At 39.9% G+C, this 27,616-nt stretch overlaps 1 protein-coding gene across 5 annotated transcripts in view; it reads left to right on the forward strand.

The window, feature by feature from the left end:
• The window catches only part of kank4 (KN motif and ankyrin repeat domains 4), a 72,220-nt gene that overhangs the window by 448 nt on the left and 44,156 nt on the right, over positions 1-27,616 (forward strand). For 2 of the 5 annotated variants that reach the window (XM_058072410.2, XM_078789976.1), the window contains exon 1: positions 1,588-2,421. The exons of 2 other annotated variants lie outside the window; for them this stretch is intronic. The gene's annotated coding sequence lies outside the window, so the exon portion shown is untranslated. Of the gene's footprint in view, positions 1-1,587; positions 2,422-6,808; positions 7,667-27,616 lie in introns of those variants that run through there. One more of the 5 variants, XM_058072411.2, reaches the window with a different exon arrangement.

A 27,616-nucleotide genomic window follows, 5' to 3' on the forward strand; every position in this document is an offset into this window, starting at 1 on the left:
TGGTCACCAAGTGATTTTAGTCATAGAATTACATTGGCGAATTGCAGTAGTTAAGATATGCATGGCTTCCTATGGGGATGCAATCTCTGGCGGTAATATATTAATAACAGAGCGACTGCTTGCCATCACCTTCATTCTGTCTTATCTCTTCAGGAATGGCTTCAAGTGTACAGTAAAGCAAGGTGTAGCTCATATATCACATGCCTCCATAATACTGAGCAAGTTTACTATGTTTAGTAATACACGGTGATTTATAGGCCAGCAGGTGTTTCATGGAGGAAGGTCACTGCACATTGCATGCTCTACGGATTGCCCTTTCTTACTCACTGGATGGCTTACATTTGAGCAGCAAGATGAGTGTGAACATCTGTTTAAGGGCTGTTATACTATTCTAGCTGCACCTGACCCTTGACCTTGATGTGCTTGACAATTTTTTCAAAAATATCACTTTGTCTGCCATTTATTTCAATATTATACTCTTCAGTAATTGGTGGTGCATTGGGAGAAAAAGGAGGTCCGTTGCTACTGATTTCTTGGGAAAAAGAGGCTGCTTTGTTGGATGTGTACAAACCATCCAATAGTGAATGCACATGTTTCAGTATAGTGGCCACCTGCAGGCAGATCCTGTGAGAGTTTAACCCCCAACCTGGGGTAGTAATGAGGGTCATTGTCAATGCATGGTGCAGTAGAGCTGGCCTCTATCAAGGCAGGCTTTGTCCCAGGAGGCACAGAACTCTCATAGCTGGAGGAGCAGAGTTGGGCGGGTTGGCGGCTCAAAAGCCTTGGCCCGTGATACGAAACAACCCCCCCCCCCCTTCCTCCACCTGCAATGTAACCCAGCGGGGCAATAAGTGGGGAACTGAAAGCCCGTTGAGAGATAGGCAAAGGTGCACTCCAAGAATGTCCGGTATGTTGTATTTCACCTGGCAACAATCCACTTGTCTGTGTTCAACTTTACTTAAAACTTAGTGTCTAATTAGATAACATAGTATCCCATTCGCAGACATAAAATGTTATTTGATGTGTAAATAACAAAACTGTTGTTTGTGAGCATCAAATTGTGGTGATCGGTAACTTGATTTTTGGGTTGGTAATGTTGCATCTGTATGTCACACCTTTCTGTTTATGGCATAACCATATGATTGAATATTAAGGGTGATAACACTCTCATCTTTCATCAGAAAAAAAGTTTGTTTCTACCTTTTTCCATTCTTTAGTAATCAGCAGTAGAACATAAGGTAAGCTTCAGAAAAGATGCACTAATAAAATTCACTACTGCCACCCTGTGGCTGTTTTTTTTTGGCTTAAAACTGCACCAAACATGCTCTCTTCTATTGTGGAGTTGCATCATCACCTCTTTGTGCCTCTTGTGAAAAAAAAAAACGTCTTTGGCAGCGAATGAGGTAATAAATATAACCATCATTCATTCATTTTCGATGCTGCTTATCCTCATTAGGGTCGCGGGGGTGCTGGAGCCTATTCCAGCTGTCTTCGGGTGAGAGGCGGGGTACACCCTGGACTGGTCGCCAGCCAATCACAGGGCACATATAGACAAACAACCATTCACACTCACATTTATACCTATGGACAATTTGGAGTGACCAATTAAGTTAACATTCATGTTTTTGGAATGTGGGAGGAAGCCGGAGTACTCGGAGAAAAACCTGGCATGCACGGAGAGAACAACAATTTCTATTACTTTACACTTTGTGTGTATGCTGCCGGCCCCGCCTCCACCCACCGGGACAAAGAGACTTTATGACTGATAAAACGGCTTTCTCCATTCATGTTGTTGTTCTATGGAAGAAACCAATGCACAAAGTGAGTGAACCCCTGACTCCAAACACGGAGACGAGGAAAACAGACACATACTGAATATTGAATTATAGCCCTTCCAATCATGGGTAGTCCGGTCCTGAGTGCATACATCCAACATGGAGATCTCATAGGGACAGTAGCATTTTCCTATTTGTGGTTGGTGGTTGAAACTCATTAGATTATGCAGTTGTACTTAATGTAGTCCGTGTTATAGCTTGGCCTACACATTCTCTCCACTTCACTCTCTCTGCATTGTGAGAAGCATCTGAGCGACTCCCATGTGCGATGCAGGCTGAAGATGTGGGTGTATCCACTCAGCCGCTCTGTTAGGAAGCCCTAACCCTTCCATCCTACTCAGTCTGCTCCTCGACTCTCACTGCTCTTCTGTTTCAGTCCGTCTGCCTCTCCTCCAGTGTAGTTTCACTTTCCACTGTTCATCAGCATCGAGGATACACACACACACACACACACATACACATACAGACGTTTCTTTCCTCGTGGGCACACTTTTGCATGGTAGAGACAATTACTGCGGAAAGCGCCAAAAAGTGAGGAAGTGTAGCACAGCTGATTTTCCAAAGGATTCTGAACACAGCTACAGAGGTAAGGGAAGAACAATAATGATTTTTTTTCACTTTTTCCTCATCTTCAACTTTCTTTTTTGTGACTGTATCCGAGTTTTTCAATCTGTTCTTTCAACTGACTATATTATGTTTCATTTTAAAGACTGTCTAGTGGCTTTTTACGGCGCCATATTCGCATCCTCAAGTCAACATTTAAGTATTTGTGCCTTTTAAGTATATGTAGCCTTTTGTGTGCTGAGGTTCTTCTTTAGTTTAACTGTCAGGGATTTAGAGCATCCGTACTGTAGATCCTTTTTTCCCAAGCTTCTCGTTATCTGTGCCAGTTTTGGGTAAAGTTCCCTGCTGACCTGACTAATGTCTTACAGCTGGTGCTTGACATGTGTACGCAGTTACAGTACACACATTATAGAGGGTATGCTCATCAGATAGGTGTTGGAAAAATAGATGGATGGAGATGGTTTAGAATGATAATATGTGTTTTTGGTGATCTGCATGCATTCACTTTGCATCACTGCTTTGCCTTTCCCTTGCTCTCTCTCTCTGTCTCTGACGCTCATTTACAACCTCCCCGCCTTTCCTCTATCTCAGCTCTCTCAGCGTGTGCATGTATTCACAGTCAGTCTCGGTCATTACTCTGCATGCCTGCCACACAGCATCGGCCATGGATGGTTGGCAAACCACAGCTAGACAGCAGTAAAAAAAAGCCACCCATTTCCGCTATAAGGGACTTGTTTACAAGGAGCCACGGTGCCAATGTTTATGATGCGTGTGCAGTGTCTTCCATACATCCATTTGTTGTGTCCCGCCACAGATACATTTGGCGCTACCTTTGTATTAATTTCTGGGATGCACAATATTTTTTTAAGCTAATGCTATTAACTCCCTGCTTCTGAAGACCAATTCAGATGACTTTTTATATGTATTATTTTGGAGTTTATGCACACCTGGAGGTTAGAATGACTCAAACAAACTGTACCTGTAGATTTGTCCTTATTTTTAATTAATAATAATTAATTTTAATTAATTATAATGGCATCGCCACTATTAACAAAACATTAAAAAACATGGCTGCAAGGGGTTTACTCAACAAAATCTTCAACAATGGCGAAGGGCATAGTTTCTCTGGAAAGGTTTTTTGCACTTTTAAAATGATAGGAACAAGTCCCGGACCCCGAGTGTTGTTGCGACGCTGGCGTTTCAGGTGTCTGATAAGGTGTATTGTGTTTGCAGAGCATTTGGCAAAATGTCTTCCTCTGAAACGATGAGAAGTCACACACAATATTACAAGTAACCTCGAGTCCACAAGGCTATTTGCGCATTACAGAAAAGGAGCGCTTGATTTGCTAACTAAGTTAAAGCGCATCATGGGTAATCTCGCCTCATTAGCATGTTTTGTTTTTAATGTTATCAGATTTATTGGTATGACGTCATAGTTCCTTATCAGCCCGATTAGTTTTCTTGCTATCTGTTCATCTTAATCGTTACAACTCTGTATGCGATTGACTGACAAGAGTGTCTGCATCTTGCTGGCATGAATAAATCAACTCCAAATATGAAATCAGCCAAGAAATCAGCCAAGGAAGCTCACCAGCTTTTGTCTTTAATGCGTAACACTTCATTTTTATAACAGCAGCCATGGTTAAAATATCTGATACAGGAAACCACCATCCGTACTGGATATGTGTTAAAAGGGCATATTATTATTCATACACATTGTCATTTGCAATGAGATTGACTAATTTTAGCGCCCAGTCCGCCACATTGTGTGTGTATGTGTGTACATGTGTGTCAGTATGATTTCCTTAGAGGTGCTGAAAGGTGATTCATTTCATCTTGGAGGCTACTGGCTTCGAGAGGCGTTACTGTAATGAGGCAATGATGTGTGATTTGCAAAGTGCCTCTGACAGAACAACTATCTGCGGGATGTGTTAGGGAACCATAATCAGCAAACAGAGTTTTTTTTTTGGGGGGGGGGGGGTGTTCCACACTATTTATTTATTTCTTTTAATGATAATTTGATGTGAAAGTTCTGTTTCGTAGACCATACCATACTTTCATAGTTTTCAGACTAGCATTTATTCATCAGAAATACATTTGGTGCTGCCTGTTTGCTTTTGAACATAAACACATTATGATGGGACTATCTACAGTACAATAGATGACCTCGTAATTCCGCTTCTTAACATACCTCATACTAAGGTTGGGTTGGTATCATTTGAGTTTGCGAGATTCCTATTATGATTCCGATTTCTTGATTTTTTTTTTTCTTCTTTATTTCGAACTTCATCCAAAGCACAACAAACCAAACATAAATCAACACAATAAAAAATACCTATGTACATATAAACATACACATGTTCAAAAGGGAATGGGAAGAAATTAAGACTTATCTAGTTATCTACTTATCTACTTATCAAAACATATATTATTCCTTGTCTACCAGAATGAAAACCCCACATCCAACCACCCTCACCCAGCTTGAGGCACCCAACTACGTGCCAAGAGCAACCAGTTCATTACTCGTCATCGTATCGTACATAGTCCAGTACAAAAAAAAGAAAGAATGAAACAATGGTATTGTTTCAGTGAGATTGAAAAATAAATGTGAGAGAAAAAAAAATATATATTCTTTAAAATACCTCAAATTAAATAATCACACTTGAGTCTGATTCTGATTCCGGTTCTGGCTTCGTCCTGTTTGTGACATAAAAAACTAACAAAAAAAAAAGAAAGTAAGTGTAGAAAAGTGGAAACGTTTGTTTTGCATTTCGGCTGCACTGCGACCCAGTGGTTAGCGAGCAGACCCAAGTTCAATTCCACCCTCGGCCATCTCTGTGTGGAGTTTGCATGTTCTCCCCGTGCATGCGTGGGTTTTCTCCGGGTACTCCGGTTTCCTCCCACATTCCAAAAACATGCTAGGTTAATTGGCGACTCCAAATTGTGTCCACTGCCTCTCGCCCGAAGACAGCTGGGATAGGCTCCAGCACACAACCCACAACCCTCGTGAGGATAAGCGGTAGAAAATGAATGAATGAATATTTAGCATTTCATGTATTTTTTCTCTCACTTTGGCCACATGACCAGTTATACAACGTAGATGATGACTTGTGTGTGTGTGAGAGATAATTTGGCTGACGTCGGTGTGGTGAAGTGCCTGTATGCGTCATGTGGTTCATATCCTGCAGGCAATGACACCTCGCAGGGCCTTTTGGAATCAAAATACCGTTGGTGGCATACATGGTTTGTATACATGTGTGATCACTTGAGAGCTAAAGATGTGAGTGTTATTACTCCTTGTTGAGACAGAGAGACAGAATGAGGGGGAACCAAATATTCAGCTGCTAAGCCGCCAGTGGTGGTAGTAGCTGCCGTTATTTGTTGCAATTGTGCCTGACAAAGATCCCTGAAGCGCGACACTAGTTTGGATGTCTTTTGGGTGGGTATCATCGCTACGGTATTTAGTGTTATTAAAAATGATGTTCTTTCATCAAACAAGTGGCAGAGGCCGGTTTAAGGCGCTTTAGGGCTTCTTAGCGCTGCTGAAGGAGGAAGAGGGACTCCCTAAAATCTCTTTCTGTCATTCAAACAGGCTCAAAACCCCCTTTGCTGAGAACATACAGCACAGATGAGTGCTGGAAGTCGACACTCACACACACACACACACACATACACATACAGTAAACACATACACACACATGAGCTGAGTGAGAGCCTGGGTATGGGACTTGTAATCACATTCTGTCTACACACCATTTCTCAGCTCTGCTTTCAAGTCTTTCTCCCTCACACGTCAGTGTGCCTGAGATATGCGGAGCATTTCCAATCTGGACAAGCAATTGTGAATGTGTTGCCCTTTAAAACACATACATAACATAATAAAAAATCCTTTTTTTTTGTTGATATTCTGCATCTTTACTGGGCATGCCTTTGTGAGAGAATAAATTGAAAAAATAGCATGCACTCAAATGATTATTCCCCCCACTAGGCTTTGTAGAGCCACACTAATGGCACAGTTACTGTTGACTAAATGCAGACAGACACTTTGCACACCCTCGACAGTTCTCAAGTTTATTGTGGTAGTTGGTCCCGCCCATTTTTTGGATAGTAGCCAACCGCTGCTGATGCGGTTGCCAAAGTAGGCAGATTTTCATCCTTGCTATGAAAGCATATTTGTGATTAAAGCACTGTCAGCAGGCCAAGAACAATTCACAACATGGTCCAACTACACCAAAGTGCATTGAACTATCAGTTCTGGTCTATGAATAAATGAATTTGAGGACAGGGTAGCGCTGACCCCCAGCCCCCCCCCCCCCCCCCCCCCCGAGTCCTTCTATGTACACGCTTAACTGATCATGCACAAAATGGCTTTTAATTCATTGGTTGGTGCAACAATTATATCGGGAGGTACCTTTGTATTTACTCTATCTTATTTTAATGATTTAGGATCAAGATTTAACCGGTTTATTGTCGTACACGAGAAACACAGTGGTTACAGAGTAGTGGCATTTTGCTGATAGCATTCAAAAATAAAGTAGAGTTGCAATGATTAATTGATGAATTAATTAATTATTTGACAACTATTTTGGTATTGGATTTAAATGTATTGTAAATGTATATGCAAACCGTAAGTGACTAATTTTTTATGTTAACTGAAAAACACTAACCCGGGACATACGCTGACTGATGTTTTAGTGTAGTTCAGAAAGATCAAGGATCACCTTGAGCAGGCCTCACAGACAAAAAAAAAAAAATCAAACTCACACAGATCAGTAACAGCCCAGCATGAAAAAAAACCAAAAAGTAACCCAACCGGACATTTCTCAAGAAGCAACTGGGAGAAACAATAGCTCGGTCCATCCTTATATTGTCTCCCTGTGCTGAAGCCCAACACACTTCTTAATGGGTTCCTGGCATTGACAGGCAGGAAAAAACAGTGTTTGGAAACAAGCAAAGAGAGAGCAGAAGGGAACATGGGACTTCCTTAATGGTACCTTCGCCTTTCAATGCTGTCGTCTTATTGGCTGGCTCCAGTAGGGAGGAACGTCCTGGTTGAGCGTCGATGGAAATGGCCGCTCCCTGCTGGGAGTCAAAAATCTATTGAGGGTGTGTGTACGCAATGTGTGTGTACGCAATGTGTGTGTTCATGTGCGGATGTGTCTGTGGTAGAATCCTGTCTGTTCTGTACTGAAATAACCTTTGGCTTTCTTAGTGTGTGTTTAAATGGGGACATTGGAGCCGTGGTCGACTGAATTCTGCTTCTCAGGGTAGGACGTTTAAACACATGTTGACGTTATTTTTTTACACTACTTTTGATTGTTTTAATCAACTGGGGGTAGGCTGTAAATAGAGTAAATAAATCTCTGGCCAAATGGCAAGGTATGGAGGAAGGTTGTGGACAATACCCCCCCCCCCCCCCCCAGATGTGTCATAGCATTTTAATCTTTGTAAAAATGTTGATTGGTGGAAAGAGTAGATATCAGGGACTACAGGGTTAAATCTTGAACCTAAAATTATTATTATTACTTATATTAAAAATAAAAAAACTACACTCATTTACTCTTTCAACTTCATGCTACTAAAATAAAATTTCTTTATAATATTTCTTTATTTTTGTCAAATTATGTGATAAATATTTTGTAGAAAAATTCATAAAAATATTTTTTCCTGTTAAAAAACAACATTTTTTCTCTTAGTATTTTGACTTTATACCTATAAAATGACTGCTGAGTCTTCAATTTTTGCTATTGTTGCTGTTTTTTGTAGTTTCCATGTTAAACTATACTTTTACAATGTACCGTGGACCAATAAAAAAACAGCCATTAGCCACAAATGGCCCCCGGGTCACACATTGGATGTTATATAACTACAGGGTTAAATCTTGAACCTAAAATTATTATTATTACTTATAATAAAAATAAAACAATAAAATAATTTACTATTTCAACTTCATGCTACTAAAATAAAATTTCTTTATAATATTACTTTATTTTTGTCAAATTATGTGTTCAATATTTTGTGAAAAAAATCATAAAATTATTTTTTCCCGTTAAAGTCCAACTTTTTTTCTCTTAGTATTTTGACTTTATACCTATAAAATGACTGCTGATTCTTACATTTTTGCTATTGTTGCTGTTTTTTTTTTTTAGTTTCCATGTTAAACTATACTTTTACAATGTGCCGTGGACCAATAAAAAAACAGCCATTAGTCACAAATGGCCCCCGGGTCACACATTGGAAGTTATATACCTACAGGGTTAAATCTTGAACCTAAAATTATTATTATTACTTATAATAAAAATAAAAAATAAAATAATTTCCTATTTCAACTTCATGCTACTAAAATAAAATGTCTTTATAATATCACTTTATTTTTGTCAAATTATGTGTTAAATATTTTGTCAAAAAATTCATAAAATAATTTTTTCCCGTTAAATTACAACTTTTTTCTCCTAGTATTTTTATTTATTTATTTATTTTTATTTTATTTGGGCAAATATATGAAACATTATAGTGCATTTCTTTCATCAATCAAAATATAACTTTCCATTATTTACATCTGATCACAAGCCCAAAGCTGAAACAAGCTCCTAGTATTTTGACTTTATGCCTATAAAATGACTGCTGATTCTTCAATTTTTGCTGTTGTTGCTGTTTTTTTTAGTTTCCATGTTAAACTATATTTTTACAATGTGTCGTGGACCAATAAAAAAACAGCCATTAGCCACAAATGGCCCCCGGGTCACACATTGGACACCACTGTTCTATACTATGCTTATAACCCTGATTAGGGTTTTAGTATATTTCCTTCCTACTTAAATTTATTGAATAAAAAACTCCAAGTTTTGACATTTTCTCTTATTTTTTGTGCTGCTACACCATTTCCAAAACCTCAACGCAGGCTTTCTATAGCCGAAAACGCTTTTCTTCCTACTAACCATTTAATAAATCTCATCTTTAAGCACACACATACTTTTGTTGCTAACATAGTTCTGACCTTGCCAGGGGCTCCCGGGGGTCGAAACACACATTGGAGATGCCGGAGAAGTAAAGTTCAAGACAGGTTGATATGAAACCAAGATGAAAAATGAGAAAAGGAGCATTGCGTGCATTTGTACGTGTGTACGTATGCACGCACACGTGTATGCGGGCATGTGTTTGATGTCCCATCTTTCAAACAAATGTCTGCGAGACAGCTCACACTAATGGGGTGTATGAGGCTCAGGAATGCAGATCAACTGATGAATTCTTTGCAAGACCATGAAGCCCACTGCACGCATAGTGTATACAGTGTGTGTGTGCTTGCATGTGTGTGTTGCCTCAGTGGAGTTGCCGTTCTTCCAGAGTTTAGTGAGCCTTGAACTGTCTGCACCTCAACCTGCAAAATGATTGAACTTTGTACTTTCTCATGCCTCTTTGGGGGTTGCTTGACCAATAGGGACTTTGACGGCACATTGTGTACTTAAGTGTGTGCCCGGTGGTTTCTATTATTGTACAAACATACACAGTCGTGGTGTGTTTGAGTCAGATTCCTCTGCAACTGCTTCTAGCGTGACTGTGGACTAGCTGGTGCTGTGTGCAAATGTTCCCCACAAATCATTTTGATGAAATCATTTTGAGTGTATACTGGCTTGTCATAAGCAGAACAGCATCGCCGCCATTGCTATGGCAACCCACATCACCTGGTCTCCAATACTGTAAGGATAACTCCTCACTCCTTATTATTAGTATTTTTGCCTTAATCACATTTCTTCTTTTTGTGTTTTGAAGATCTACTTAGAACCTCTTAAAGGTCCAACAGCGTAAAATATAAATTCTTGCAAAGAAGAACAGTTTATTCGGACCCAGAGTCAGCTGATCAATTGCTCCTCAAAAAGAAGGGATGTTCCTTTGAGGACAACAATATCCACCGACCTATTCTCATGCAGGTTAATCGTTCCATCAGCCATGCTGGCCAACAACAACTACAGCAAACGTATTGTGACCCTTTGGATATGGTATGTTATTCTTTGGCTTATGGGGCAAACTGATGAAAAGAAAGGATAAAATTATGTATGTTTGACAGATTAATGTAGTTTTCCTTATATAATAATAATAATAATACATTTTATTTGTATAGCGCTTTTCAAGATACTCAAAGACACTTTACAAAAGAATGAAGTTGAATAAAGCAAGTAAACAGAATAAAAGACACACCAAAATACAACATTCATTGGTTAAAACACAGTTAAAACATGAGTAAAAGCGTATGTGTATACGTATGTAGCCTACCTACTGTAAGTGGTCGATGCCCCACTAGTTTTTTTTTGGGCTTTAATAGTTGCGTTCCTCACTCCTCACCACTGAATTAGGGTAGTGAAGTGAAAAGCTACTTCTCTATATTGCTGTGTGAAAGTACTTACATGCAAATCACAGCAAAGGCTGTCGACACAAGATTCCTAAAACGGAATAAGAGGCATTTTGAGGAGGCACAGGTGTCACTGAGACAATTTAGGTGAGATTGCAGCTCTTCAGCTGCTCGCTCACCAATCACACTGATTGTATCACGGAGGAGGCGCCTTCTCAATGCCATTCAAGCGCTCTGCGATATGAGCTTTGCTCACTACTAAAACACACTACCCGGACAAAAAATTAAAATCAACAATGACATTTATGTTATTGGTTAAATATTATATTTATTGATGCTAGTGTATATTTTTTAAATGTCATGTCAATGTAACGTGCTGCGCTTACGTCAGCTACTCAGCTGTATGTTTGGCAGTCTGAGGGTGAACAGCTTGTGCCTGAGAGAGGTGAGGAGCAGCTGGGGAGCAACCAAAAGAGCTGATGAAGATTGATGGATGAGCAGTGTGGTTTGGCTTTGACTTGTAAATATATCCATAATATCCCCATGATAGACTCTGTCTATCCTGCGTTCTCTGAAGTGCTGACACTTTGTCTCCATCGCCTCTATTCTCCCCAGCAACCAGTTTGTCTCTCCTTATCAACCAATAAAATAAAAGTCCCTGAGTTTGAGTCAGGGTTTCACGCTGTCCATTACATTGCTGGAGAACAATTTCCTGGACAGAAAATTGTTTAAGAAAACAAACAAGGATGATGAATGAATAATGCCTTGGTCTTGTGAGGGAAGGATGGAGATTGACAGGCGGATTGGTGCTGCGTCTGAAGTGATGCAGTCTCTGGATCAGTCAAGAGGGACCTGAGGCGAAAAAAAACGGTCAGTCTACGTTCCTACCCTCACCTATGGTCATGAGCTTTGGGTGGTGACCGAAAAGGACAACATCATTGGTGCCAGGGAGAAACTCAGACTAGAACCGCTGCTCCTCTAACATTGATGTGAACCACCAGATGAGGTGCCTCGGGCATCTGGTCAGGACGCCTTCCAGACGCAGGAGACATAGGACATATTGACGAGACGACGATGAAACAATCAAGTTTTCAACAGTCCAGACACTACATTGACTCTATCATAGCAAATAATACTAGCAATAAATATCAATTCCTCCTGTGTGGTCATGCGGTCAGCATGCCTGCAAGGCATTGTCTGTCCAGTATGCATTATAGCACAAAGACAAATCAAAAGTGACCTACTGACACTTTATTTTTCTGTGTCATGATGCCACCGCTGTGCATTGTCTGCAGCCGTCTAAGCCGCTTCAATCCCCTTCTATGCAATGCAGCGACTGGCAACAACCCAGAGCCCTGGATTTGTCCTAAACCATTTCACTAAGTCCGGTCGTGCCAACCGTGGGCTTAGCGGAGAAAAAATAACGAGCCTCAGTAACGAACCCAATTTGTCACTATGGTTCTCGCAGATGGAGCGTATTTAGTGTCTGTTTGGTCCAGTTCGTTTGTCTTTTTTTTATCAGAGTGTCTTTGTTGGCGTGTCAACGTAAGAGGACCATCTGTTGGTTTGCCGTGAAAAGATGAAGAGTTTCTCTTGACACAACACGCACCTTTTGTCTTTTATCCGCCAGTAGATTTATGCCAGCCTGTTTAAAAGGTGTCAGCGTATGCGTGCATGTTTGAGCCCATCTGTCTTCTTTATTAAAGTCACAAACATTATCCTCTTAGCCTTCAGAGTTATAATGCCATGCAGACAAACATAAATACTCCACACAGTACAGCAAATGTATTGGGTTGGGGGGTGGGGGGGTTATCCACTGGGGAAAAGTTGAGTTATTTTTATCTCAATTGCTCTTCTCTTTTGCACACCTCTGACTCTCACTTCTTGTCAACATACTCTCTTCTCTTGCATGTGTATATACGTGTGAATGTATGTTTTCATCTACCCACATACATCTGTTTATTACTATATTTGCTTAAGACGATAAAACCACTACATATTTTCTTGCATCTATTGACGATATGCAATCCTTTTTTTTTTAAAAAAAAAGCAAACTCTAAAGGTCACCGTGGAATCCTGCGGCGACCATCCGCTTTCATATTTTCTCCATCCAATTTTATTTGAAGCAGAGTTCACATGGCACAGTTTGCAGAATATTCTGTTCTTCAAAAAGCAAAGATTTATTGCAGCGTTATTGTACTTTTTAGGATTTTTGTAGTCTGAAATACTTCCACACAGTACAAGGAAAATACTGTGTAAATGCAAAGAAATACCCATGTCTTCACAGTGTAATCTATTATTATTTTCTTTATGGATTGAGTAATTAACCTTACAGCTAGGAGACCAGGGTTCAATTCCACCCTCGGCCATCTCTGTGTGGAGTTTGCATGTTCTCCCCGTGCATACGTGGGTTTTGTCCGGGTACTCCAAATTGTCGACTGCAAATTGTCCATAGGTATGAATGTGAGTGTGAATGGGTGTTTGTCTATATGTGCCCTGTGATTGGCTGGCCACCAGTGTACCCTGCCTCTCGCCCGAAGACAGCTGGGATAGGCTCCAGCACCCCTGCGACCCTCGTGAGGAAAAAGCGGTAGAAAATGAATGAATGAATGATCGAGTAATTAAACAATCGTTTCATCTTCAGTTCGAATGTGTCAGCTGGGACAAAAGGCGGGACAAAATGAATGAATGAATGAATGAATTAGTAATTAAATAATCGATTAATCTTCAGTTCGAATGTGTCTAATGTTTTTCATTGCTTCCGAGTGGAAATTTGACATCTCCATATGACAAAAAGTTTGATGGCATGTTCCATATTATGCTGAATGGACACTCTGACAATCAGAAATAGTAGGCTTTCATAGGATTAGCATGGTGGTGGAGGGGAGGCAAGGGCTTTCGATTGATTAAAGTGTAATCCTTAGAATGACCATACCCCTGTCCTGTTTACATCATCTCCATTGACTCCTTGGCACCACCAGAAACACATTTTCAGGCACATATCTTTCTACCGCTCTGTCAGACGCTCCTTAGTTTCTCCTTCGGTGGCTTATTGATTCTTTCGAGAAGGTTGAGGACAGCATAAAGGGCGCAGCAGCTTTTCATGTCATGTCATCCTTGGCTCATGTGGGATCTACTGTATGTAACAACATATACTGGCTTGCACCTTTTATTGGATTGAAAATGTTCATGCCCAATATAAAGCTGCTAACAGCAATGTCCTGATGCTTTATGCTATCTGGATGGTATTTGTGTATGGGAGGATTATATTGTGTAATAGGGACAATAGTGGCTTTGTGGTTGGATCTTGATGCCAAAATGCAGAACATCCATTGATTAAAAAAAAATATATATATAATGGGAAAAAAAAAAAAATATATATATATATAATGGAAAATGTTTTATCTAGCCTGCACGGCGGGCGAGTGATTAGCACACAGACCTTACAGCTAGGAGACCCGAGTTCAATCCCATCCTCGGCCATGTCTGTGTGGAGTTTGCATGTTCTCCCCGTGCATGCGTGGGTTTTCTCCGGGTACTCCGGTTTCCTCCCACATTCCAAAAACATGCTAGGTTAATCGGCGACTCCAAATTGTCCATAGGTATGAATGTGAGTGTGAATGGTTGTTTGTCTATATGTGCCTTGTGATTGGCTGGTGACCAGTCCAGGGTGTACCCTGCCTCTCGCCTGAAGACAGCTGGGATAGGCTCCAGCACCCCCGCGACCCTCATGAGAATAAGTGGTAGAAAATGAATGAATGTTTTATCTATTTGTACATCCTGTACATTCCAGCTCTCCTTATACTCTTTGGAAGGGAAATTGCCATATTGAAGTTATTGTGCTGGCAAATGAATTAGGTGGGGAATAGTGTTAGGATTTACAACATTGTATAAATAATCATTGTGTACATAATCCAAAACAAGAGCTGTATAAAAATATAAAAAAATGTCTGAAAACTATATTTCCCATGATTCTTAGAGTGCATCCTCGAGAAGTAGTGACATGGACGAGTGACGTGGAAGCTAAAATCCCATTTTGAAGTCTTCTGCATTAATTTCTTGACACATCTTAAGTAAGTTTAAGTGAAGAATTACTATCACCAACAGGTTTTGAAAGGTTAGATTACTGCGTGATGAAAAGGATAGCTCAAGCTAAATGGCTAATTTGCCTCGAGACAAATGTATCAACAATGAAACAAAGAGACAGAGACAGAGAGAGAGAGAGGCTGACAAAGTGTGTGACAAAGGAATTACAGTATGAGGCTGTTCAGTTGTGTTGTTGAAGAAGATGACTGTTTACCTTATACACACCAGTGCGCTCTATAGTACAGAAAATTCCGGTAATAATAATGTTCAGGTTTTATTGACACTGTCACAATTCAACAAAAATGTCTATTATTGTGCGGCACAGTGCTTTGGTTAACAATCAATATAATGTCAATGTCAGTAATAATCAATCTATGGAATGGATTGAGTAAGGAAATCAAACAATGCACAGCGATGAGCCAATTCAAGAAACAATACAAGCAGTTGATGTTTGCTAAATACAAGGATGAAGAGTCTTGAACCAGTCATGATGTGCTATATATATCACTATATTGACACTTACTATGGTACCCATTATGGCATTGGATGCTCATATCACCTCGTACTTCGGTACGAGGTGCATTACTAAAAAAAAACAAAAAAAAAAAACCTTAAACTGTATTATAGAAAGCAGGAAGTGAACAAATGTAACAGTTACTGATTGTAAAAGTACCAGATGGAGGGGTAGGATTTAATAAGCTTTGCTTCTTCCTACTCCTTTTGAACATGTGGAACTGTGAACTGATTATGTGATGCACTCAATTGTAATCCGATGCATGTTCAAATGAAATAAAACCATTACCATTACCATTACCATTACCAATGTAATCTAGTTTTCAACCCCTGCAAACTCCGACTACAATACCAAACTGTTAAATACAGTATAAACTGCCCTGTGACTGTCTGCCGATGCGTCCAGGATGAACTCCACCCATCTCCAGCTACCCTGTAACCCTGAACAGGATAGATAATAATAGAATAAATAATTCTATTACATTATACTACGGTAATTTACCAACCAATGTCCGGATGAATGCATACCATCAACTAGTAAAGGAAACCATGTCATATTTTTTTATACCTCATTGCCAAGCTGTAGTTACCCGTGCTATAGTTCCATCTTTCAGCTCACAGATTTCATGTCAGAGGTCATCCAGTATTGACTTATCAAGGCAATATGAAGGGCAGAAGAGGGAAGCAATAATGAGAAAATGATATAGCAGCAGGACTTCAGAGGGTGCATGTTGCTGCATCTCTGATCATAATGAATAGAGGCCAATTACTGTGCTCTTAAAGCAACATCCGGTAGGATATAATAATAATAATAATAATAACTATTGCCTCTTTTTGTTTATATATAATAAGGAGCACTGTGCCCTTTTACATTGCCTTATGTTTATGTCCCTTGCTGGGGTTATTTTCCACTCAGTCTTGCAATACAGTACATCACATTAAGCCATCTCTACTGCATGTCCCAGTCCATCTGCTCCATCATCCTCTTTGACAGTGGTCTAAATATTTCTTGTCAATAGGAGACAAGCTGATTACATTTTTATTTCCTGAAATCACCCAGCGTGTGCAAAATAGTAACAGATGGTTTTGCATGAAATGGCGACAGCAGTGATCTAAATATGAATGATATACGTAGATCACTATATTGTCACCTTGTTGTGTCATCAGGCCCTTTGAGGCCATTTGCTTATAAACTGATTGATGACTGTAGAGGGAATTATGTATGTTGAACATTTAAAGGGGTAGTTCGCATTTTGTGACATGAAGTTGTATGACACTCCCATCAGCACTGTAGTTCATTAACAGCGACTTACCCCACACTGCCGAATTAACGGCAACATGGTAACATGCCGAGCGAACATAATTCGGCGCCACAGCTATCCACTACGCGCCTATCACATAATCTTTGGCGCGAACTGGCGCAAACTGGCACCAACTGGTGCTGGCTCAGTGGACTCCTAGCATCATTGGCGCAACTTGGCACGCGCCATTGCATTCCAGTGGATTCCAATAGACGGATTTTTTGCGACATTTGGTTCCACTTGGTGGACACTTCGCTCTTATTGCTTGATGCAAGTGGCGCAATGAAAATTTTAAACATTTTGAAATTTTCTTGCCGCCGAACTCAATTTTTGCCGCCGTTACTGGCCACCACAAGCCAGTTGGGAGGCAGTTTAAGCCACTAGGCACCTTATTGGTGACACTAGGCGCCACAGCAAATTGAATTGGCGCAAACTGGCAACAAACTGGCGCCGGCCCAGTGGACTCCTAGCATAGGTCCGGTTGTGGTTGGATTTCGGTGATGGAGATCGTAGTTCTGCTTAGTTGCTGGGGACATTTGCGTAAAGATTTTAGCTTTTCTAAACAGTAAAACAAAAATGTCTTCTCAAGAATATCAGAATATCTCCTACTGTAATACTGCACAATGTCGCCTGTGCATGTATGTGCTCCATTTTGGGTTTGAAGTCGAAGACTTGAGGTGAGAAACATTGAATTCAAGAAATAACTCACGGCAAAACAAGAAGGTGGTGTCCATGTTGTTTGTGCTGCCACATCGTCACATCATCAGTGAAGAAAAAAGTCTTTCATTCATGCATTTCAAGTTGTTTTCAGCATGTAAAATATCATTGTAAAACTATAAAAACATGTTTTGTGTTTTTTCTTGTTTCTGTATGTTCCTGTATGTTCCCACTCCGCAAGATTGAAATCCCTGTTGTAGGTTCACACTAGCTCCGGATGGTGCAGCTTAGTCAGCGTGAGCCTGGTGTTAGAGTTGGACCTTCTGGAATGGATTAATGACACTAACCAAGGTTCAACTGTATTCCATTTTCTCTCTAATACAAAACCTGGTTTTCACTTCAGGCAATGGGAACTAATCTGTAATTATTCAAGTAATTGGTTCAAATGTAGCCGGTATGGTGTCGGTGTAATCTGATATTAATTCTCAGCTATTTATGGCTCAACCTCAAAGGGGGCTTATGTAATTTCCCATTCTTTATCAACACCAACCTCTGTTCTCTTTTGAGATTTTCTCATTGTACGTCCAAAAATAGTCACATGAGGTTGTCTCCGGCCTTCATTGCTGTAAGAACCATCCTAATTTTGACTTTCTTCCAGTACAACTTAAGGCTCATTTTTTTTCCACAAGAGCAGGTTGATAACCTGAATATTATCCACGCCAGTGGTCTGTCAGTGAAGGGGAACGACAGGGAAGAGCAGTATAGAGTTGGGGGGGGGGGCATGCTGACAGAGAGCAGCAGGAGAAACATAGCTGAGACATAAAAGAGAAAGAAGAAATCAAGAAACCAAGTGTGCAAGCAACCCTGAAGAGGCAGGAACTTTTTACGCATACTGAAGAAATCAAACGTAGTGAGTGTGTTCGGAACATGAAGAGTGGACAAGCAGGGAAATCCCACTGCAGGGACCAGTTTACTATATCTGCCCGCTTCCTGTTTGTGGCTCCTTTTTGCCCTCTTTGTAAGGGCATGACCTTTGAATGTTTCCAAAATACACGGCTGTGATTGCATGTCAACAGGATAGCGGTGGTTGTTATGTAAAGTCATGTTCACATCAACAATTAGACTGCGGTCATACAGGCCGAACTACAGCACAATATATAATAATTTTATCTCAAAGTAACAGCTTCAAAATTGCTTTTATGACATACAGTATCTTTGCAGTAAGTACTATAGCATCTTTGCACATTTGGAAATTAGCCCTGAACGACGTTTGTGATAGCTCTGAGCGCTCCATTTCAGACACTGGCTCACTGTCACAGTGAACCGGGATTCCTTATATGGGCATGCCTGGGTGCAAACTGTACAAGCTATTGTATGCTATTGTATTGTATATGTACAAGTTGAGTGGGACCAGCCAAAGGAAATACAACTGGGATAAGTGCATATTCTGGAAGCTCTAGAAAGCTTTCTGTGTAGGTTATTATGTGTCGCTCCTCTATAGGAGTCCACAACTCAATACAAAGGGCTGAAAATGAGCATAATAGTTCCCTTTTAAAAATTATATGGCTGTTTTGTGCTTGAATATGTCCTATTATAAGGCAAAATTTCACTTAAAAACAATAGCAATCGCTTTTCTGTCACTGTCATAGCAACCATAAATCATCAATTGGAATACCCCTAATAATAGACAACTTCAGGACATGATGCTGCTTTTGGTTTTCATAAATCACGTCAGCAAAATGTCATCAAAATAATGGTCTGAATGATAATATTTCTATTATCTAATATTATAAAAAAAAGATTAGGGATATTCATATTCAATTTGATGATGTGCACGTTTGTATTTGGCTTCCGGAGCGATGTTATTCCAATTGTAAAAAAGTCTCTGTCTGCACAGACATTTTTTTGTTATTGTTGTCAAAGAATGTTCAGACTCTTGATTTGAAAACCAAGGTGCTACTGTATACGGTTTTCCTTTGTTTTATGGTGGTTAACTGGCCCCTGACTCGATCTTGATAGGTGAATTTCTATGAAATAGGGTACAATATTAATAAACAGAATATTTTCATAGTTAGATCACAGAAAAACTGACTTTCTCAATGAAATTTTTAACATTATTAGAGCCCTGTAGCTGTGAAATAACACCCCTATAGTCACATTGAGGCATCACTGGTTACCGGTTTCAAGGTATACCATGGTATGAAAAAGTCATGGTTTCAAAGCCACTAAAATTGTGTATTATTATTATTTCTATGGTATAAGGGAGCAAGTGGAGATCAACTATGAAGCAGCTACTATGTGGAAATACGTTAACATTCCCCTACGATTTGTAACATGGTACATGCCAAACTCCTCCATGCTCTCTCACTTCCTTTTTCTTGTACTGTGTGTTTTACCTCTCACGTAAAAAACTGCAAAAGGTGTCTAAATACATTGCTGGGATGCAGTATCAGGGTTTATGAAAATGTAACATTTTTGGTATTTTGAAAAAAAAATCGATAGAGTGAGGGAGCGACCTTCAAACTGTGATGTAGCGGGAGTTGACTGTACTGTACAGATGAGCTGGTCCACCACACTAAGTAGGTGATCCATCACAGTTGCCATCCAATTGTTTACAAGCAGTAATTTTATTGGTTGTACTAAAATTACTACATTGTCCTACCATTTCTGTATCGCTTTTCCTCATTAGGAGCCTTTTGGAGCTGACTGAGAGGCAAGGGGCACTCGCCACAAGGGCACTTGTAATAGACGAACGAGCATTCACGCTACATTCGCTGCCATGGGTAATATAAAGTCTCCAATTAAACTTTTTTTAGTTTTGAGTGCAGGGGTAGAAGACTAACCTAAGTCCACATTTGACAGTGTCTTTAGGAAACTTATTTTTGTCAGTTCTATTATTCTGAATGTGTACAGCAAGGTCCTAAGTGTGTCATGTTCTTTCAATGCACATCAGATGAGCTGTTTGCTTCAAATTGTTTTTGCCTTGAAGTAAAATAAAAAAAAAGCTTCATGTCCTCCATGCAAACGTCCATCAAACTCACCTCAATTAGAATCCCCGGATGTTCATTTATGTGAGAGGCTTCTTCTAAGAAAGTCTTGTAAACATTCTTCTGGAAGCCTATGATGGTTATTTAAAGAGACTCTTTCTCTCTTTTGGGATTTTGCTTGAGGCATAGTTGGACTGTTGATGCAGGAGTCTTTGAGATTGAGTTGACCAAGCTTTTGCTGCAGCTTTGCATGCACACAGAGAAATAATATACAGTATTTCAAAGGAGAATAAAGGCACTAAAGCCAACCCCCTGATTCCGTTTGATATGGTAGGATATAATACCCTCATCATGCACACAATGACATTTGCATCGTTGTCTTTGTCTCATTTGAGAGGGTGTGTGTCACTTCACACTTCCTTCTATTGTCCCACGGTGAAACTAAAAGCCTATTTGTTCTTACTATAGAGATTGGTTTTAGCCTATTTCAAGAACTTGGTCATTTTGGGAAGGTTTGGAAAGGAAACAATGCTGAGAAAGCAGGGTTTGATTGCTTGTTTGCCAGGTTCATGTGGATATATGGAAGATTGAGAGTACCAGTCTAATATATTGTATATGTGATGTGTAGATACCTTAAAGCAGGGATGTCCAAAGTGTGACCTACTTTTTAATTTTTAATTTTTAATTTTTAATTTTTAATTTTTAATTTTTAATTTTTAATTTTTAATTTTTAATTTTTAATTTTTAATTTTTAATTTTTAATTTTTAATTTTTAATTTTTAATTTTTAATTTTTAATTTTTAATTTTTGCTTGTGGCAGATTCTAAAAAGATCATGCAATAATTTATCAAGAATAAAGTCCAAATATTGAGTGAAAAAAGTTGTAATCTATCTGGGAATTTTATGATAATAACATAGTAATATTATGAGGGAAAAAAGCATTCACTATTTACAGTTGCCAGTCAACCTAATAATTTTTTTTTTTTTAAGTTGTGACATTTTGTAAAAAATTGGTTGAGGAAAAAGGTAAAATATTATGGGAATAAAGTCATAATATTCCAAAAAGAACATTTCAGAAAAAAGTCAAAAAAATGATTTTATGAAAAAAAATTTTTTTTTAAAAAGTTGTGACATTTTGTAAAAAATTGGTTGAGGAAAAAGGTAAAATATTATGGGAATAAAGTCATAATATTCCAAAAAGAACATTTCAGAAAAAAGTCAAAAAAATGATTTAAAAAAGCAAAAATGGGAAAAAAGAAGAAAGACTGAAGTTCATACTAATAATATGCTTTGTCACATATATCACAAAGCTGAGATTTTTTTTTTACAGTAACTTTTCAGCATATCTCCATGTGTTTCTTTACAAAATATCATACTGTCATAAATGACTTAACATCTTTTCCGATTATTTTTGTCAGTTTGTATCTATGTTGAGTCACCTAGTGGTACTTCTCCAGTCCCTGTTCTTCTTGTGTTACCGAGATCATTTCTAATATGACTATGAAAACAAGATGACTAAAAATAAGAGGATACACCGTCTTGCCTGGCGGGGAAATTCTTTGAAGGGACAGTAATATGCAGGAACATAATGTGAGCAAAGCTATTATTTGACAGTGTCTATATGTCTGTATGTGTGTGTCTAATTTAGCATTTTAGTGCAATCATCTGTAACTTGACCTTTAACACTGAACTCAGGCTTTGCAATTCAACTCCATGCATGTTCTGATTGTACTAGTGTGTATGTGATCCACGTCTGTGTGTGTGTGTGTGTGTTTGTGTGCAGTCTGATGCACTGATACATTGCTGAAGTATATTTGGTCTGACAGTAAAACTCATAATGAGGCATTGCAAGTCATTCTCCCTCTCAAATTATCTATCTCTCTGCAGCCCCTTCATGTTTCTGTCTGACTGCCACTGTGTGGTTTGGCTCTGACTCTTTCTTTTGTGTATTTTTTTTTTCAGATTTAAAATGACATGTAAAAAAAAAAAGTGCTTCTTTGTCATGAATAATTAAATTGCGGCCATCCTTTTTTGAGACATTATTGCCAGTGGAGTATTTTTCTGACAGCATATTCTAAACAAGAGAGGTCAGTATATGGCAAAGTAAGTGACAAAAGATGGTATTGTATGAGTATGAGTAGTATATGCTAGTACTGGTACTAGTAATCACTGGTGCTCCACACAAGAGCCACACAGATTCAAATTCAGTAGTGTTTCTCACCTTCTGTATCAAAGTTCTGGCACTTACTACACAGCAAAAAAGCCCAATTGTCACACGCATGATAAAGGACTCGTATCCGGAATCTGTCTATAGTGTCCCAACTCTAAAAGAACTACTCAGTCCCAGCCTTCACTTGGATGCTTTGTTTGGGTACTTCATGCCGCTGAATAATACATCTTATGGCAAGGCTGCACGGTAGTCGAGTGGTTAGTATGTAGGCCACACAGGAAACCCGGGTACCAATCTCCGTCTGGCCATCTCTGTGTGGAGTTTGCATGTTCTCCCAGTGCGTGTATGGATTTTCTCCGGGTACTCCGGTTTCCTCCCACATTCCAAAAACATGCTAGGATAATTGGTGACTCCATATTGTCAATAGATATAAATGTGTAGGGGGCAGCACGACGGCCGTGTGGTTTGCGTGCAGACCTCACAGCTAGGAGACCAGAGTTCAATTCCACCCTCGGCCATCTCTGTGTGGAGTTTGCATGTTCTCCCCGTGCATGCGTGGGTTTTCTCCGGGTACTCCGGTTTCCTCCCACATTCCAAAAACATGCTAGGTTAATTAGCGACTCCAAATTGTCCATAGGTATGAATGTGAGTGTGAATGGTTGTTTGTCTATATGTGACCTGTGATTGGCTGGCGAACAGTCCAGGGTGTACCCCGCCTCTCTTTCCCTTGTGAGGAAAAGCAGTAGAAAATGAATGAATGCATGAATGAATACATGTGTAGGTTGTTTGTCTATATGTGCCTTGTGATTGGCTGGGATAGGCTCCAGCATACCCACGACCCAAGTGAGGATAAGCGGCATAGAAAATGGATCGTCAGGACATATCATCTACTCTATGTCCTCCATTCTAATGTATCTTAGAAGACAGGAGAATGAGTGAATGCAAGTGACCTTGGCCACCTTTTGTTTCCCTTTTTTATTTCTCCTTGAGTAAAGGAGGAGGAAAGGAGAGGAGGAGAGATGGATTTAATTTGATATCATGCCCCTGTTCAGGGAATACTCCCCCCTTTTTTCAGTTTCGGCCTTGCTATCTGCGGGTATTCTCTTTGGTTTACAAGAGAATAAAAGCCGCCCTTGGAATTAATGGCTTGTTTTTTTTTAATCTCTATTTACATGAAATTCTAACATGATCTGCTTGGATCATGGTTATGGGACAGACTGCAGCTGGTATTGTTTTAAAACTCCAAATTAGAGTCCACTGAGATTAGTACACAGTCTTGTCATTGTAGAAGTAGATAGAAGTGTATACACTAAGCTTTCTCTTCCAACCTTTAAGAGCTCTCTGTGATGTGTTTATTGCACATCAACAAAGCAAACACTACACAAATCTTTCAAATAAAACTTCCCTTTCTTTTGTTGGTGTAGTTCATGTGTTCCCATTCGGTTGCTATTCTTCAGGTATGTTTGAGCATCGGTTCTCTTTTACAGTTTTAAGAAAAGACAGATCAATACTCGCTTCTTAGCGTGGCTCCGGAGCTGGCAGATACTTTGGCATAAAGCTAAGCCAACCCAAACACACAGTGATGGTCCTCAAACACATTTATAGGTTAAATAAAAGGCAAATAAAGTAAAAGTACATTCATTCATTCATTCATTTTCTCCCGCTTTTTCCTCACGAGGGTTGCGAGGGGTGCTGGAGCCTATCCCAGCTGTCTTCGGGCGAGAGGCGGGGTACACCCTGGACTGGTCGCCAGCCAATCACAGGGCACATATAGACAAACAACCATTCACACTCACATTCATACCTATGGACAATTTGGAGTCGCTAATTAACCTAGCATGTTTTTGGAATGTGGGAGGAAACCGGAGTACCCGGAGAAAACCCACGCATGCACGGGGAGAACATGCAAACTCCACACAGAGATGGCCGAGGGTGGAATTGAACCCTGGCCTCCTAGCTGTGAGGTCTGCGCGCTAACCACTCGACCACCGTGCCAACGTAAAAGTACATATAATGCCATTTTTTTTAATATAATGCCATGTAATATTTTGCTTTGTTTCTTTATAATGCCGTTGTTTTTCATTTCTTTTTCAGTTTTTCTGCCATGAATTGGACTGGTGAGCATCGCACTTTCATTGTGGAAACGTTTATCAAAACAAACGAATCTGTAACTGCAACATAACGAGCATTCCGTTTGTACTTCAATCTTGGTAGACATGATCCCGTACCAGCTCGAAACACCATCTTGTTATGGGTTACCAACTTCTACTGCATATGCATTGAAACCAAAATCAATCGGCCGACCTCACACCGCCAGAACTGATTTCATTTCATTCATTCATTCATTTTCTACCGCTTATCCTCACGAGGGTCGCAGGGGTGCTGGAGCCTATCCCAGCTGTCTTCGGGCGAGACAGCTGGACTGGTGGCCAGCCAATCACAGGGCACATATAGACAAACAACCATTCACACTCACATTCATAACTATGGATAATTTGGAGTCGCCAATTAATTAATTGGAATGTGGTGGAAGGAGGGTGGAATTGAACCTTAGTCTTCTAGTTGCGAGGTCTGCACGCTAACCACCCGCGATGCAGCCCCTGATTTAACTTTTAAAACATAATGAAACAGAATGGCATTATATGTACTTTTCAAAAAAGAAAACACCTTTTTGTTTATTTTTACTTTATTTGCCTTTTATTTAACTTACAAATGTGTCAGATCATTTTGCCTGAGCTTATATGTATAACAGTGCCTTGTACTTGTAATGTGGCACAAAAATAAAGCAGCAAAAGAAAAACTGGAGAGAACAACAAATAGGATTAGCAACCATAATATTCAAGCATAATAAGTAGTCATTTGAACTTAAAATGACAACTTGTACAATCATTCTGCAGTGGAGCTGAGGGACCTGGGAATGATTGCTTCATCTATGGAACAAGCTATATTTTGTCATGTACAAACATACATAATTACTGACTTTTGAATAGTCTTGAACACAGCACGCACATAGTGACCACTGTGCATCTCTTTAGTGCCCCGGAACTAATGGAGGGATTTAAGTCCCTTCCTCAAGGGCATGTGTGCCGAGACTATTATAATACATCTCGTCTTGAAAACTTCAAAAGAAATTGTCGTGCAACTTTATGCATCTCTAATTGGCCGTAGCTCATTAGCGTTCTCATTGTCATTCACAATAGCACTGCACCACTTTTCACACTGCAGGTTTTGAACTCCCCAACTGGTCCAGATATTTAGACTGCTTAATATCCGCAGGGCCTCTGCGATGCATCTGCCAGTCTCTCTGATCAGCGCTGCGAACGTTCACACGTAGCAATCCAAAGGAGAGTTGGGCTGACTTGCTGAGAAAACTCGTACTTGCTTTTGATCTTGAATTGTTTTGACAAACTAAAAAAGTATTTTCATATTTAACTCGCTTTCGTTTTGTATGGAATTTAGTCAGATTTTGATTAGGCTCAGGGAAAATCACAATCGTTGTGACGAGACTGGATTTTAAATGTGCATTAAATACAGTGGAGAAGTGGGGCTGCTGGGCACGTGTGGCAGCATAATAATACCAAATTGAGTCATTCAATGATGTACAATTTATGGGAGGCTGTTGCTAACCTCATTGGCGTATACAGTCCTACCCACATTTCCTGTTTCACCATGTTGCCTCCAAGCAGTGTAATTCATCCATGGGGTTATTTGGAAACAGTAAACAGTAAGCTGTGAACTGTGTGGAATGCCAATAGTTTGGTCAGTAACTGGTAGCTGTACCATGGTATTTTAAACATATGAGAAAGCTGTGTTTACACTGGCACTCATTTTGACTTATTTATTACTCATTTATTTATTTTTGGCACGTCTGAAGACCAGTTTTTACACTGTTGACGTATAAATGATGCACTTGGTACACAATTTGTGACTAAAAATGGCACAAAATTATCATCATGGACGATTTATTTACAACTTGTCAAGTACTGTTTACACTGTTCCCACATGGGTATGCATTGTCACTACCACTTCCCACATCTGTGAATCAGTTATTATCTGAGAGCTATTATTCAGTCCCGTTGTGTATCGTGTGAGTCCATGCAACAGCTAATCAGACTTTATTCCACCCACGGCCCGCCTCCGGGCATGCCCACTTCGCTGTGATCGCTGTGCTTCATAACTATGAACCATATAAGGAAGTCCCTCTGTGACATCACAAAGGTGCAGTTTTACCACGCCTTTTGAAACCGAGCGTTTTGAGCCATCCCAAACTTCACTCAGGGCTCACTTCCAAATGCGCAAACTTCATTATCTGAAACTTTGGTATTGTTTAACACGAGAATACAACATTCTAAATACATTTATAGGTCAGAAAAGTGGTAGGTCCGCTTTAAGCATTCATGTAGCATTGGGACAAAATGCATACAAGTGTCCATCCATCCATTTTCTACCGCTTTTCCTCACAAGGGTCGCGGGGGTTGCTGGAGCCTATCCCCCCCGCCTATCTCTTCGGGCGAGAGGCGGGGTACACCCCGGACTGGTCGCCAGCCAATCACAGGGGCACATATAGACAAACAACCATTCACACTCACATTCATACCTATAGACCTATTAACCTAGCATGTTTTTGGAATGTGGGAGGAGAAAACCGGGGGAGAACATGCAAACTCCACACAGAGATGGCCGAGGGTGGGAATTGAACCCTGGTCTCATAGCTGTGAGGTCTGTGCGCTAACCACTCGACCGCCGTGCCGCCCGCATACAAGTGTGAATAAGGATTAATTATCCGTAACTGATACTCGTTTATAACTCATCCCTATTTCCGACCTTCTAAATACTTTTTTTTAACATTATTGGAGCCCTCCAGACATTAAATAGCACCCCTATAGGTCACTTTTACACTCATATTACCCAATATAAAAGATATAATCAGAGAAAATAAGCCATTAAAGACGTGAATAAGACTCATACTCGTGTGTGTTGCTTTCAATGTGAGTTGAGTGAAAGTGACGTAAGGGATTCGGGGTTGAATTTTAGATTGGCATGGGTTATGCCTGCAACATTAATCATAGAAAGCTAAACTTCCCTTTTTGCCGGCTAGTTCAGTCAGCTCGTCCCAGGGGCTCCTGGAGTTCCCAGGCCAGTTGAGAGAAACTCCA

The sequence above is a fragment of the Doryrhamphus excisus genome, linkage group LG4, assembly GCF_037039965.1.
Source record: "Doryrhamphus excisus strain RoL-2023G ecotype Guam linkage group LG4, RoL_Dexc_Guam_v1.1, whole genome shotgun sequence".
NCBI lineage: Eukaryota > Metazoa > Chordata > Actinopteri > Syngnathiformes > Syngnathidae > Doryrhamphus > Doryrhamphus excisus.